The sequence below is a fragment of the Odocoileus virginianus genome, chromosome 13, assembly GCF_023699985.2.
Source record: "Odocoileus virginianus isolate 20LAN1187 ecotype Illinois chromosome 13, Ovbor_1.2, whole genome shotgun sequence".
In the NCBI taxonomy this organism is placed as follows: Eukaryota; Metazoa; Chordata; class Mammalia; order Artiodactyla; family Cervidae; genus Odocoileus; species Odocoileus virginianus.
The window spans coordinates 67,367,267-67,380,254 of NC_069686.1; positions in this window are offsets into that span (position 1 = coordinate 67,367,267).

Genomic DNA, 12,988 nt, shown 5'->3' on the forward strand with positions numbered 1-12,988 from the left:
GTCAGTATAACATTATTTCATTTGAAATAATATCAGAAAAAGATAACATACTTTTACCTCCTATTTGTTAGAATGGGTAATTTTTTGGTTGATAGAAATCTTTTATAATGAATTGTTGTGTGGTAATTATATGGGTGTAGATTTTACCAACTTAAGACTTTTGTATTTCTCTGTATGTCAATTATATTTCAATTTTTAAGAAGCTATTTAAATCTTTCGTGTCTTTCTGTTTTGTTTATTGACCTTCAGGATACGCTACTCTACTGGGTTCCATGGCAAAGAGATTTTACTATTTTTTGTTTATGCAACACTTCAATGGAGAAATGAATAAATGTTTGTAATGAGGATGCAGGAAGAGGAGAACAAACCAAAGCAGATGATATAATTAAGACAGACCACATAAACTAAATTTTGCATTAAATATCTTTTCATCATGCCAAGGGCAGAAACTTCTATAAGCCAACCAAGTGTTTTGTCTGGAATTTGACCAAAAATCTAGTTTCATCAATTTCTGCTATATTTTTAAATTTGAATAAAAACAGCTGTATGAGTGGCAAATATAAAATATACTTTCTCTATTAATAGCAATAAGTTTGTTCTCATTGTTCAGCCTCTAAGTTGTGTTTGATTCTTTGCCATCTTATGGACCAGAGCACATCAGGAGCCTTGGCCCTCTACCATCACCTGGAGTTTGCTAAAATTCATGTCCAGTGAGTTGCTGATGCTATCTAACCGTCTCATCCTCTACCATTCCCTTCTCCTTTTGCCTTCAATCTTTCCCAGCATAAGGGTATTTTCCAATGAGTTGATTCCTCAAATCAGGGGACCAGATTTTGGAGATTCGGCTTTAGCATCAATCTTTCCAATGAATATTCAGGATTGATTTCCTTTAGGATTGATTAATTTCATCTCTTTGCAGTTCAAGAAACTCTCAAGAGTCTTTTCCAGCACCACAGTTTGAAAGCATCAGTTCTTTGGTGCTCAGTCTTCTTTATGGTCCAACTCTCACACCCCTACACGACTATTGGAAAAACACTGAGTGTCGTCGCTCAGTCATGTCTGACTCTTTGTGACCCCATGGACGGTAGCCGACCCCCGCTCCTCCGTCCGTGGGATCTTCCAGGCAAGGGTACTGGAGTGGGTTGCCATTTCCTTCTCCAGGGGATCTTCCTGACCCAGGGATCAAATCCGGGTCTCCCGTATTGCAGGCAGATGCTTTACCCTCTAAGCCACCAGGGAAGCCCAGAACCACAGTTTTGACTATTCGAACCTTTGTCAGCAAAGTGATGTCTCTGCTTTCTAATATGCTGTCTATATTTGTCATAACTTTCTTTTCAGGGAGCAAACATCTTTTAATTTCATGACTGCAGTCACAGTCCAGAGTGATTTTTGAGCCCAAATAAGTAAACTCTGTCACTGCTTCCACATTTTCCCCATCTGTTTCTCATGAAATGATGTAATCAGAAGCCATGATCTTAGTTCTTTGAATGTTGAGTTTCAAGCCAACTCTTCTTTCACTCTCATCAAGAGGCTCTTTAAGTCCTCTTCACTTTCTGCCATTAGATTACTATCATCCACATATCTGAGGTTGGTAATATTTCTGCCTCCCATCTGGATTCCAGTTGGTGATTCATTTAGCTCAGAATTTCATATGATGTGCCCTACATAGAAGTTAAATAAGCGGGGTGACAATATACAACCTTAACATAGCCCTTTCCCAATTTTAAACCAGTCCATTGTTCTATGTCTGATTCTAACTATTGCATCTTGACCTGCATACAGGTTTCTCAGAATGTAGGTAAAGTATTTTGGTATTCCCCAACTCTTTAAGAATTTTCCAAATTTGTTGTCATCCACACAGTGAAAGGATTTAGTCAAGCCCATGAAGCAGAAATAGATGCTTTTAGGTTTTTGTTTTTTTCTGGAATTCCTTACTTTCTCCATGATCCAATGAATGTTGGAAACTTGATTTCTGGCTCCTCTGACTCCAAAACCCAGATTTCACAGCTGGAAGTTCTCAGCTCTTGTTGTGCTGAAGCCTACCTTGAAGAATTTTGAGCATTACCTTGCTAGCATGTGGAATAAGCACAATTATATGCTAGTTTGGACATTCTTTCATTTTGCCCTTCTTTGGGATTAGAATGAAAACTGACTTTTTACAGTGCCATGGCCACCTCTGAGTTCTCCAAATTTGCTGACATATTAAGTACAGCATTTTAACAACATCATATTTTAGAATTTTAAATAGTTCAGCTGGAATTTTGTCACCTCTAATACCTTTGTTCTTATGAATGTTTCATAAGGAAACTCAACTTCACACTCCCAGATGTCTGACTAAATGAGTGACCACATAATCATAGTTATCTGGATCATTAAGACTTTTTTATATAGTTCTGTGTATTCTTGCAGCTCTTCTTACTATCTTCTGCTTCTGTTAGGTCCATACCATTTCTCTCCTTTTTCATGCCTATCCTTGTATGAAATGCTCCCATGATATCTCCAAGTTTCTTGAAGAGATCTCTAGTCTTTTCCATTCTATTGTTTTCCTATATCTCTTTGCACCGCTCTTTTAAGAAGGGCTTCTTATCTTCCTTTGCTATTCTGTGGAACTCTGCATTCAGTTGGGGATATCTTTTCCTTTTTCCCTTGTCTTTTGCTTTTCTACTTTCCTCAGCTATTTGTAAAGCCTCCTCAAACAGCCACTTTGTCTTCTTGCATTTCTTTATTTAGGAGAGTTCTGGTCGCTGCCTCCTTACAACATTATGAACTGCTATCCATAGTTCTTCAGGCACTCTGGATCTAATGCCTTGAATCTATTCATCACCTCCACTGTATAATCATAAAGGATCTGATTTAGGTCATATCTGAACGACCTAGAGGTTTTTCCTACTTTCTTCCATTTAAACCTGAGTTTTGCAATAGGAGCTCATGATCTCAACACAGTCAGTTCCATGTCTTGTTTTTGCTGACTATATAGATCTCGGCCACCTGATGTGAAGAACTGTCTCATTTGAAAAGACCCTGAGGCTGGAAATGATTGAGGGCAGGAGGAGAAGGGGATGATGGAGGATGAGATGGTTGGATGGCATCACCGACTCAATGGACATGAGTTTGAGTAAACTCTAGGAGTTGATGATGGACAAGGAGGCCTGACATGCTGCAGTCCATGGGATCACAAACAGTCAGACACGACTAGTGACTGAACTGAACTGAACTGATCTAGAGCTACTCCATCTTCAGCTGCAAAGAACACAATCTAATTTTGATATTGACCCTCTGATGTCCATGTGTAGAGTCATCTGAGTTGTTGAAAAATTGTATTACCTATGACCAGTGTGTTCTCTCGACAAAACTCTGTTAGCCTTTGTCCTGCATCATTTTGTACTCCAAAACCAAACTTGCCTGTTATTCCAAATATCCCTTGACTTCCTACTTTTGCATTCCAATCCCCTAAGATGAAAGGACATATTTTTGGGTGTTAGTTCTAGAAAGTATTGTCTTCATGGAACTGGTTAGCTTCAGCTTCTTTGGCATCAGTGGTTGAGGCATAGACTTGGATTACTGTGATGTTAAATGGTTTGCCTTGGGAAAGAACTGAGATCATTCTGCCATTTTTGAGGTTGCACCCAGTACTTAATTTTGGACTCTTGTTGCCTACGAGGGCTAAGTCCTTTCTTCTAAGAGATTCTTGACCACAGTAATAGATATAATGGTCATCTGAATTAAATGTGCCCTTCCCATTCATTTTAGTTCACTGATTCCTAAGTGTCAACTTTCATTCTTGCAGTCTTCTGCTTGACTCCATCCAATTTACCTTGATTCACAGACCTGACGTTCCAGTTTCTTATGCAATATTGTTCTTTACAGAATCAGACTTTCTTTTCATCACCAGGCACATCCACAGCTGAGCATTCTTTCCTCTTTGGCCCAGTCCCTTCACTCTTTCTTGAGCTACTTCACTCTTTCTTGAGCTACTAGTAATGGCCCTCGACTCTTCTTTAGTAGCATATTGAACACCTTCCATCCTTGGGGACTCACCTCCCAGTATCATACGTTTTTGTCTTTTCATACCACATTTGTGGTTCTCAAAACAAGAATACTGGAGTGGGTTGGCATTTCCCCCCACCCCCGTGGATCACATTTTGTTAGAACTCTTCACTGTGACCCAGCTGTCTTGCATGGCTCCGCATGGCATGGCTCTGCAGGGCATGGCTAGTAGCTCCTTGAGTTATGCAAGCCCCTTTGCCCTGACAAGGCTGCAATTCATTATGTGGATAGTAATAAGAGGAGCACACAAATAACAAAACTCAGCATTGACATGAAACTGATATACTTTCCTAAACAATTGTTTTCACTCTAGAAGTATATAAACAGGAAAAGTATGCAAACAGCAAATCATTTGCATCTTACATGTAATTGCTAGGTCATCCACTAGCAAATACACTCAGCATTTACTTACTCTGCCAGATACTAAATTAGCAGTGAGAATATACACATTTATAAGAAACTATTCTTTCCAAAAATAAACTGGCATTCTAGTTGGACAAAAAATAGTCAGACAAATATAAGACTGACTGCACTTTGAATGAGATAGGTGCAGAGTAACATAGGTTTCTGTTGTTTCTTTAGAAAAAATTCACAACAAACTGTCGAAAATTCTTAAAGAGATGGGAATACCAGACCACTTTACACGCCTCCTGAGAAACCTGTATACAGGTCAAGAAGCAACAGTTAGAAGTGGACATGGAACAATGAACGGGTTCAAAATTGGGAAAGGAGTATGTCAGGGCTATTTATTATCACCTTGCTTATTTAACTTATATGCAGAGTGCATCATGAGAAATGTCAAGATGGATGAAGCACAAGCTGGAATTAAGATTGCAGGGAGAAATATTGATAACCTCAGATATGCAGATCACACCACGCTAATGGCAGAAATTGAAGAGGAACTAAGGAGCCTCTTGATGAAAGTGAAAGAGGAGAGTGAAAAGCTGGTTTAAAATTCAACATTCAAAAACCAAAGATCATGGCATCTGGTCTCATCACCTTATGGAAAATAGATGGGAAACAATGGAAGCAGTGACAGACTTTATTTCCTTGGACTGGAAAATTACTGCAGAAATTGACTGCAGCTATGAAATGAAAAGATGTTTGCTCCTTGGAAGAAAAGCTATGATGAACTTAGATAATGCATTATATAACAGAGACATCACTTTGCCAATCAATGTCTATATAGTTAAAGCTATGGTTTTTCCAGGAGTCATGTGCAGATATGAAAGTTGGACCTTAAAGAAGGCTGAGCACTGAAGTATTGATGCTTTCAAACTTTGGTGCTGGAGAAGACTCTTGAGAGTATCTTGGATAGCAGGGAGATCAAACTATTCAATCCTAAAAGAAATCAACCATGAATATTTGTTGGAATTATTGATCCTGAACCTGAAGCTCCAATACTTTGGCTACCTGATGCAAAGAGCTGACTCATTAGAAAAGATCCTGATGCTGGGCAATATTGAAGGCAAGAAGAAAGGGCGAGGACAGAGGACAAGATGGTTGGATGGTATCATTGACTCAATGGACATGAGTTTGAACAAGCTCTGGGAAATGGGAGATGGTGAAAGACAGGGAAGCCTGGGGTGCTGCAGTCCATGGGGTCACAAAGGGTTGGACACTACTGAGTGACTGAACAACATGGGTTTCTTCTATTTCTTTGGAGAAAAATAAATACATGCCATGCCTTGTTAACTCCACCAGACATCTCTGTGAGAAGCAAGTCACCCCATTGCCCATTTCTTTCCCTTATTCTCCAGTCTCAGATTTTCGCTTCAGTTCAGTTCAGTCACTCAGTTGTGTCCGACTCTTTGCGACCCCATGAATCACAGCACACCAGGCCTCCCTGTCCATCACCAACTCCCGGAGTTTACTCAAACTCATGTCCATCGGGACGGTGATGCCATCCAGCCATCTCATCCTCTGTCGTCCCCTTCTCCTCCTGCCCCCAATCCCTCCCAGCATCAGGGTCTTTTCCAATGAGTCAACTCTTCGCATCAGGTGACCAAAGTATTGGAGGTTCGGCTTCAACATCAGTCCTTCCAATGAACACCCAGGACTGATCTCCTTTCAGATGGACTGGTTGGACCTCCTTGCAGTCCAAGGGACTCTCAAGAGTCTTTTCCAACACCACAGTTTAAAAGCATCAATTCTTCAGCGCTCAGCTTTCTTCACAGTCCAACTCTCACATCCATACATAAACACTGGAAAAACCATAGCCTTGACTAGACGGACCTTTGTTGGCAAAGTAATGTCTCTGCTTTTTAATATGCTGTCTAGGTTGGTCATAACTTTCCTTCCAAGGAGTAAGTGTCTTTTAATTTCATGGCTGCAATCACCATCTGCAGTGATTTTAGAGCCCCCAAAAATAAAGTCTGACACTGTTTCCACTGTTTCCCCATCTATTTGCCATGAAGTGATGGGACCAGATGCCATGATCTTAGTTTTCTGAATGTTAAGCTTTAAGCCAACTTTTTGACTCTCCTCTTTCACTTTCAGCAAGAGGCTTTTTAGTTCCTCTTCACTTTCTGCCATAAGGGTGGTATCATCTGCATTTTCACTTAGGTTTTGCTACATCTAGATGGTTTTCCCCCCATTTCTCCCTACCTACTATATCTTCATACCCATTCTTTAAAAAGACCCAGTCCAAACTCCTCCAAACAACTTTCACTTGTGTCTTTCTTTTCTATAACCCTCTGGCTCTCTTATGTGGCCATGTCCTTTTTCTTCCTGTTTCACAGGAGCTTTTCTGTGCCATGTTGCTTATTGTATGTTTCCATTAAAGCAGATATGCTCTCACACTCAGCACTTACTCACAGCATTGGACCATAATTGTCACATGGAAGATGCTCAAAAGCATGGGTTGGTGTTATTAACACATAATATTGAGGGCATGCGGTGCATGAAGCACATGCTTGTTGTTCTTTTGTCCTGCTAACAGTGCTTGAGGATAGACGGGATCTAGACACCTTTTATCCATTCTCCCTGTTATCCAATGTAGCTGCTGAAAAAGTGCAAGCAAAACAAGGAGAGGCTGTAGCATGCAATTTCTCCATTCAGCAAGTGAGCTGACATGGAAAATCAGTATAAATACAGTTCAAAGAAACAATGACTGCCATTCCTGAATTTCTCTGGAGCAGGAATTGCTAGAGTGGCAACTCATTGTCTTGAGGTACAAAGATAAAATTTCCTTCTACCTGTGCAAAGAAAGAATAGGCTGGGATCCCCTTGGGAAAAGCTCTTTCCCCCTGCAACAGGATGCTGTGTTGTGCTTAGCCACTCAATTGTGTCTGACTCTGGAGGTAGCCAAAAGATATATCAGGACTGCCTTTATGTATGCTTTAAAGATCTGGTATAACTTGACCCCTGGACACTTCTCAGTATGGAGTGCACAAGGGTAAGCCATCTGAGAAAGGCTGAAAGACCACAGTCTCTGGTGGCTGAAAATGAAGGCTCACCAGCCACATTTCAGAACAAGGGCTCCAACTTGTCCATTTCATGACTGGAAAGAAAACTGGACTAAAAGCTGACCTTTTCCAGTCCTGTGACACTGCTGAGTTTTCCAAACTTGCTGGCATAATGAATGCAGCACTTGAACAGCAGCATCTTCTAGGATTTAAAATAGCTCAGCTGAATTCCAGCACCTTCACTAGGTTTGTTCATAGTAATACTTCTTAAGGCCCACTTGACTTCACATTCCAGGATGTCTGGCTGTAGGTGAATGATCACACCATTGTGCTTGTCTGGGTCATTAAGACCTTTTTAGTTCAGTTCTTCTGTGTATTCTTGCCACGTCTTCTTAAAATCTTTTGCTTTTGTTAGGCCCATGCTATCTCTGTCCTTTATTATGCCCATCTTTGCATGAAATGTTCCCTTGGTATCTCTAATTTTCTTGAAGAGATCTCTAGTCTTTCCCATTCTATTGTTTTCCTCTATTTCTTTGCATCTTTCCTTTTCTCCTTTGTATTTCACTTCTCTTCTTTCCTTAGCTATTTGTTAAGCCTCCTCAGACAACCGTTTTACCTTTTTGCATTTTTTTCCCTCAGGGATAATTTTGATCACGGCCTACTGTACAGTGTTAGGAACCTCCATCCATACTTATTCAGGCATTCTGTCTATCAGATCTAATACCTTGAATCTATTTGTCACTTCCACTATATAATCATCAGGTTGTTGATATATCTCCCAGCAGTGTTCAATCCAGCTTGTGGTTTATCCAGCTTGGCATTTCACATGATGTACACTGCATAGAAATGAAATAAGCAGGGTGACAATGTACAACTTTGTCACACTCCTTTTCTAATTTGTAAGAAGTTAGTTATTCCATGTCCAGTTATAACAGCTGCTGCTTGTCCTGCATATAGGTATCTCAAGAGACAGATAAGGTGGTCTGGCATTCCCATCTCTTTAAGAATTTTCTATTTTTTGTGATCCACACACTCAAAACCTTTAGTGTAGTCTATGAAACAGAAACAAGGATATTTTTCTGGAACTCCCTTGCTTTCTCCATGATCCAACAAATGTTGGCAATCTCATCTCTGTCTGGTTTCCTTGCCGTTTCTAAATCCAGGTTGTACATCTGGACATTCTTGGCTCATGTACTGCTGAAGCCTAGCTTGAAGGATTTTGAGCATGAGCTTGCTATCATGTGAAATGAGCACAACTAACATTGCCCTTCTTTGGGATTGGAATGATAATTGACCTTTTTTAGCCCTGTTGCCTTTGCTGAGTTTTCCAAATTTGCTGACATATTGAGTGCAGCACTTCAACAGCATCATCTTTTAGGATTTTAAAAAGCTCAGTTGGAATTCCATCACTTCCACTAGCTTTGTTTGTAGTAATAATGTTTGCTAAGGCCACTTGACCTCACACTCCAGGATGTCTGGTTTTAGGTGAGTGAGCACACCAGTGTGTTTATCCAGGTCATTAAAACCTTTTTTTGTATAGTTTTTCTGTGTATCCTTGCCACCTCCTCTTGATATCTTCTGTTTCTGCTAAGTCCTTACCATTTCCAACCTTTATCATGCCTATGCTTGCATGAAATGTTCCCTTGGGAGTTTCAATTTTCTTGAAGAGATCTTTAGTCTTTCTGACAATAATGCATACCTATTGAGAGGGTAACAGGCAGGAAGGCCAGAGGTCTCCCAATGGAGGAAATAGGCTGCAAGTGCCAAACATTTTTATCTCTCTTAAGGGCAGGAGGAAACAAACTGGCGATATTTTTTTTTTTTCCTTCTCCGTGCAAATTTAAAAGGAGGTTTCTCATAAAATGCTGTGTTGCCATGACACCTGGTTTCACCTGAAGCTAACTATTCTCAAACCTTGAGTTAACCAAAACATTTTTCCTTATGGAAATGTTTGTCTTAAGCTATGTTAATGTACCCCAGACTCTGTCTTCAAGTTCCACGTTGACCTACTTGACAAACCAGTATGTTATACCCAGATATTGTTCCCCTAATCTATGTAAATGAAACTATTTGTGTGGCAATCTGCCCTTCTACAAGATTCAAGTCAATGTTTTATGGCCTGGGGTGAATCATCCGGTGCCAGGATTATCACAAAAGGCAATTTATGGATGAGGGGCCTCGTGCCATTCTGAGTTTTAAGACATTCCTTTCTTTTCATTAACAGACTGCTAGTGACTATATAACATCCAGCTGAAGACTAGCAGGGGGGTACTCTTTCTGCCCCCTTCTGATGCCTATGTCAGAAGCTTTCTCCATCTCCTTTATACTTTAATAAAACTTTATTACACAAAAGCTCTGAGCGATCTAGCCTTGTCTCTGGCCCCAGATTGAATTCGTCTCCTCCAGAGGCCAAGAATCCCGGCGTCTTATTGTTCAGCAGCAACCTTTCATCTTGGGGGCTCGCCCAGGATCCTTCAGGACAAGGTAAGGATGCTTGGAGCTGTAGTTCTTTGCTCTCCTAGCGAACACATTTTCCGCTGCACTTTACTAACTCTACGGTGTAGTTGTATGAATGAATGAAATGACCTGTGCGAAGCAAGTGAGGAACCCTGCTCTGTGGTTCCGCGGTGACCTCATACGGCCTATGGCAGAAACCTATCGGGGGTTTATACCAACCTGCTAATGCCAAGAAGCACCCAACGTCTCCTTCAGGAACCGACCAGAAATGGGCAAAGCGTGTGGACTGAACTCTCCTTTCTCACTCAAACTTTTCAGTCTCTTTGACCATTTCATAACTCCTTGGGAATTAGAAGTACTAACCTAATCTATCGGATCATAAGTTTTCAAGAGACTTGTAATCTATGTTGCTACTGTGTACTGTGGCCTAGGTCCCAAACTTGGATTGGTAGTCAGGAAGCGCCTAGCCTCGCTAGGACTCGAAAGTTCGGAAGCTAGATGGAGCTCTAGCTCCAAGAGCATCTCTGAGGTTAAAGGTTACTCAGATTGGAACTCAATTTTTTTTTCCTTTGGTCACACTGGCTCTTAGTGGACCAGAGGAGGCTCTTATATACTGGTGTGGTGACGCTTGGAAGGAACATCTCAGTTTTAAGTTTGTACAAGTCTTACTGTGGTCAGGAATATACTCAGGGTTGTGTTCAGGCACTCAGGTGACGAATATTCGCCCCAGTGGTCTTGGCTTGGGAGGCATTCCGGAAGGTTACCCTGACTGCACCCCGGGTGGCATCAGAGGCAAGCGAGGTGAAGAACTGGACGTCAGTCAGGCATGCCATCAGGTCCACCCTTGGTGCATCCCCACCCCGTCTCAGTGGTAGAACCGGGAGGGAAGAGTGTGGTGCCTGTGTCGGTAAGGGACAGACTAAGTCCGACCAGGAAGGAAAAGCTTTTAGTGTAAATTCTGTCTACACCCCCATCTAGAGCAGGGAGGGACACCTCTGGTAGAAAAAATGGCCCTGGTCGCTTTTTTTCTCTTACAGATGGGAGCTAACAATTCCAGCCTCACTCCTTTGAGCTGTATCCTGAAAAACTTTCATATATTTGATCCCCAGGGCTTTAAGAAGACACACCTATTCTTCCTATGTGATACTGCATGTCTGTGGAACCCACTGGAGGATGGCGAACAGTGGCCAGTTGGAGGGTCTCTTAAGTACAATACTGTTTTACAAATAGACCGGTTCTGTAGAGAACAAGGAAGATGGGATCAGAGTCATTTTGTCAGATGTATTCTTGAAGGACTCAAGCAGGCGGGTTCTAAGACTTTAACTATGGCAAACTGGCAGACATAGAACAGGAGGAGAAGGAAGCTCCTGGTAAATTACTAGATAGACTGAGAGAAGCCCTTCGCAGGTTCATTGAGATTGATCCCGAAAGTGAAGAGGGAAAGTGACCTTTAAAGAGAGATTTCTCACTCAGTCGGCTCCAGATATTCGCTGTAAGTTATCAAAACGGGCGCATGGACCAAATCAGTCTTTAGATAATCTGTTACAACTGGCTCAGACAGTCTATTATGGAAGGGAATATGAGGAAAAGAAAGAAAGGCAGAGAAAGACAAAGGAACAGGCAGAAACCCTTGCAATGGCTGTGAGAACCGTTCTTAAACAGCCTGAGAAAAACGCCCAGAGGGACCCAGGTGAAAAGGGGTGGGCTTGCTATTACTGTGGAAAGGAGGGGCATCTCAAGCGGGATTGCCCTCAGGCATCTAAGCCGCCCCCAGCTCCCTGTCCGGTCTGCAAAGGTCCACACTGGAGGAGAGACTGCCCCCAGAGGCGTAGGTCTCAGGGGTCTGACTCTCAAGACCATCAGGACTGAAGGTGCCCGGGGGTCCCCACACAAGCTCCCGTCCTAATTACACCTGAGGAACCCCGGGTATTGATAACGGTGGGAGGCCAATCCGTCAATTTCCTTTTAGATACTGGGGCAACTTACTCCATGCTTACTGAAGCCCCTGGCCTACTTTCTTCCTGATCCGCTTCAGTAATGGGACTGTCTGGATGAGCCAAAAGGTATTATTTCAGTTATTCTTTATCTTGCAACTGGGATTCTGTGCTATTTTCACACAAGTTTCTGATTGTGCCAGAGTCTCCCTCACCCCTTTTGGGGAGGGATATACTGAGTAAGGTCCATGCCTCTGTTTTCATGAGTATGGAGCCCTCCCTTTCTCTCGCTTTAGTTGAACAAAATGTAAACCCTAGAGTATGGGCTGATGGAAAATATGTGGGTCCAGCACAAAATGCTATTCCTGTAGTTGTCAAGCTCAAAGATCCACATTTTTTTCCATATAAGAAGCAGTATCCACTGAAACCTCAGGTTAAGGAAGGGTTAAAACCCATCATTGAGAATTTAAAGGAGCAGGGATTATTAGTTCCCTGTAACAGTCCATGCAACACTCTTATTTTGGGTATAAAGAAGTCAAATGGTAAATGGAGACTAGTTCAAGATTTACGAATAATAAATGAGGCTGTAGTTCCTTTACAGCCCGTAGTGCCTAATTCTTACACTCTATTGTCTGAAATTCCTGAATGAGCCCCCAAGATGAAAGGTTGCTGCTGAACAATAAGACGCCGGGATTCTTGGCCTCTGGAGGAGACGAATTCAATCTGGGGCCAGAGACAAGGCTGGATCGCTCAGAGCTTTTGTGTAATAAAGTTTTATTAAAGTATAAAGGAGATGGAGAAAGCTTCTGACATAGGCATCAGAAGGGGGCAGAAAGAGTACCCCCCTGCTGGTCTTCAGCTGGATGTTATATAGTCACTAGCAGTCTGTTAATGAAAAGAAAGGAATGTCTTAAAACTCAGAATGGCACGAGGCCCCTCATCCATAAATTGCATTTTGTGATAATCCTGGCACCGGATGATTCATCCCAGGCCATAAAACATTGACTTGAATCTTGTAGAAGGGCAGATTGCCACACAAATAGTTTCATTTACATAGATTAGGGGAACAATATCTGAGTATAACATACTGGTTTGTCAAGTAGGTCAAGGTGGAACTTGAAGACAGAATCTGGGGTACATTAA